The sequence below is a fragment of the Merops nubicus genome, unplaced genomic scaffold, assembly GCF_000691845.1.
Source record: "Merops nubicus isolate BGI_N331 unplaced genomic scaffold, ASM69184v1 scaffold51056, whole genome shotgun sequence".
In the NCBI taxonomy this organism is placed as follows: Eukaryota; Metazoa; Chordata; class Aves; order Coraciiformes; family Meropidae; genus Merops; species Merops nubicus.
The window spans coordinates 1-3,708 of record NW_008616579.1 but is presented as its reverse complement, the minus strand read 5'-3'; positions in this window follow the sequence as shown (position 1 = coordinate 3,708).

Here is a 3,708-nt window from a genome sequence, read left to right as displayed (position 1 = left end):
TTTCTCTCAGCTGAAAGATTTTAAGAAGTCATAATACATTCAAGCATATTTAACATACACACAAAAAAAAGAACCAGTCACTTCCTTAGAGCAACTACAGTTTTTTGAAATTAAATTTTACAGCTAACTTAATGAATCATAACCTACACAAGCACAGTTTAGGCACGAGACCAGCCCACTTTAGGACAAAGTCCAAGATAAAGCTTATTATCTTACTTCAGTTTGACAACTGCAATTTATCAACACTAGGATGATCCTTCTGCTTAATTTAATGGAAAGCAAAAAGATTCCTAGTACTGAAGTTACTAGAGTGATGACCTTGAATGAAACTTAAAGTCCAGAATCGTTCAAACATACCTAAAAACCTTCTATTAAATTTTCAAGATTCTTTCACCAAAAGAAGTTTATGTGTTGGGTAGACCAAACTGAAAATAATATTTCATTTAGAAGAAGAATGGGTCTCCAGATGTCTGCTTTGTGGGAAGATTTCTGGAATATATTCTGGATACAGTGTGTCATAGCAGTCATTCAATCCACCACTCAAATGCCACAACTTCAAGTCTAACAAATCTTTCGAGTCTTGGTTTACCACAAAGACATTCTCATTTTCTTCTGGCAGAGGGAAAAATTCTGATTCAGGACCAGTGTCTCTGCATGCTTCCTCAATGCCTCTTCCCTTGGTATCATAAAAGAAATTCCAAATTAATACCTGATCCTGTGTTATAAGAGCATTCTCAAGTAACCTGCACAGTTTTCTTAAAGCAAAATAAGTACATCACATTCTATGTGGTGGGGAAAAAAAAAAAAACAAACCAACCAAAACCAACAAAAAAAACCCACAACCAAACAACCCCAAAACAACCCACAAAAGGAAACCAGTCTGTACTAGAGTTTTCCCAGGTTTGATACCTCTGCAAAGAACATTGGTGGTGGTTACCTGTTCTCAAATTCACCACTGCCAAATCCTGGAGAGTTACTAGAGACTTATATTGCACTGTGTTTATAACTTAACTTTACCCAGCAAGCAGGCATTACTTTTTTAATTAATAAAAACGTAAGACATTGCAGACAGACAGCCCATGTAATAGAACTTAATTTTTCATAAGTCTTAAGTCAGATTTTTCTTCCAGACAGCAAAATCTCTTTCATCAAAGCTTCACTGTAAGAGAGCAGCTCCTGGAAGACACAAACCATGGGAACAGATGCACACCTATGCCAACAAATCTCTGAGCCTCCAGAAATGTAGTGTTGGGTTGGTCTGTTTTGTGTTCTAATGTTTTGCAAAGATTGTGTCACTCTTGCCAGCTACCACATACTGTTAAACCTAACAGGCTGCTGTTCTTCTTCCTCTTTATCCTCAAATGAGGGTCTGGCAGCTGTTACAGCAATGCAGAAAACAGAAATGCATCTTTGTAGTGGGTAGAAAGTTGGACTGCAAGACCATCTGGATCTGAAAAGCCTACAACACTATTTTGTAAAGGTAAATCCATTAGGTTTGACTAGTTCCCTGCCTTTTCTTGGATGCACAGTCTGGAGTCCAGAAATGTTAACACTTTCTTAAATTAAACTTTGTTATCTAGCAAGGCAGTAACAGGATATTTCAAAAAGAGGAAGCAAACACTTTGTAACAAATCCAGAGGCTTCTTCCAGGACTCAAGTGCTGACCTTGAACCCTGTACTCTAACCCCATGCTAAAAAAGGCAGACTTCTGCCTCACTCTCACAGCCTGTAACACCACAGAGGAGATCGTATGAGGCCACTGAGGACTGTCCTTTACACCTTCTGGTACACTGGCAGGTATAGTTTAATGTCAGTGACAGTCCCATACCAAATCAGACCATCAGGCTGCATAAAGGAGGTGCATCTGCCATTAACAGCAAAAGTACTTTCTTAACACCCCCCAACAATTTGCTTTCTAGTTTTTCTCCTAGCCAAGAACAATTTTCAGGTGATCTGCAGGAAGCAGATGGACAGAACAGGATGCAGAGAGAAACTGGGGTGGAGAGGGGAGTTGGACCTGTTCATAGGGTTCACCCTACCAAACCATGGTCTAGTCCCCACCAGATTCTAGAAATCCAAGGCTGAGGGGGATGGGACACCACTACCCAATACTCAAGCTCGCAGGGCTTGAATAAGAAAAAAACAAACCACCACCACCAACAAAAAAAAACAAAAAACAAACAAAAAAAAAAATCCTCCACCAAGCTCTAGAAAATTAAGGAATTAGCAATATTCACCTCATTGAAGACAGCCTCACACTACAGAGAGACCAAGTAAAAAGAGCAACACTTACACATCACATTTCAACATTTTTATTTAAACACATAAGCTCCAATATTACTCTGAACTTGTGTGTTAAAATTCTACTGTACATTAAAATTGTAATTAAGATACATCACATGCTACACTGCCTGATATAGAGACAACATCTGGAGTTAACTTTTAGGCTGGACTTTATCTTGGAGATGCCTGGGTTGCTTTCTCTGACAAACACACAACATGGACAAAAATGGTCCCTTGGCACTTGAAACAGAAAAGGCGCTGACTTTTCTTTTAGTCTTTAGTGTCCCACTATGCCTCAGCTCAGCTGGCCACCACCATATCTCTCAGTCAGTCTGGTAGGTTTAAAAATCAGTAACCCAAGGACTCTGGGAAAACAAGGGCAAACATAGCAAGTTGGAATCAGTACTGTCAAGTGTACAGAGCTCAGGGCATCTAAAGAAATGCTGTTTATGTGACACCCTTTAGCAATGTAACACTCCATAGCTGCCGTCTAACAATTTTCTTCCCTTTTCATCTAATGCTGGGCGCATCTTTTGTTTCCAAATTTGCATCAGGTTATCATTCCTGTTCCTCTTCAACAGGTAAGATGAATATACAAAATACCAACAGCATGCTGTATTTCAGAAATACCCCCTTTCCTTCCTAATTTAGGCTTTTACTTTCTGCTCTATGTCACATTCAGACTGCTGCCAACTTGCTAACTCTCCCATTTCAGTGCTAACACAAGCTGTGCAGAGTACACCCTTCCCATGAACCAGAACACATTAAATCCAAGATCAAAGACTTGCTCCAACATACAGTCCAACTTCTGTTACAAACTCAGCCCCCTTGGCCAGAACCACCAAAACCTTCACAATGTGCCAGGACCAAGCACATCATTGAGCTCTTCACACACGAAACATGGCATCCTAAAGAAACACAGAATTAAGCACAAGGAGCTAGAGATAAAGCTGTTCTGTCAGAAAAATGCTTTCAGCTGAGACCACACCAGTATTTAACAAATCCCTTTAGACAGTGCTGCACCGTTGGTTCACTTGTTTTGTTGGGTTTTGTTTTTTCCATTAATGATACAAACAAAGCCTTGGCCACAAGAAATTTCTCAAAGACATCCCATCACAGACACAGCCTGTCCAGGCAGGATTCAGCAGAGCAATTCGGTAAGACTACTCAAGCACTGCTTAGCCTCTCTAAGCACATAAACAGGGTAATAGGCTACTTCGGCCTCCTAACACGTTAAATCATAACTTGGGGGAGCAGCCTAACTGTCAACACCCCCGGGAACGCCGTTCATAGCCGAAAGCCGATCAGAAGATTAATCCTTCAGTAAGAAAATTCAGAACAGTTACTCATAGCAAGGGCGGCCTCCCAAGGGCCTGTCCGGCACCAATTCCACCACCTCCCACCTGCCTGTCCGGCGGAATGCGC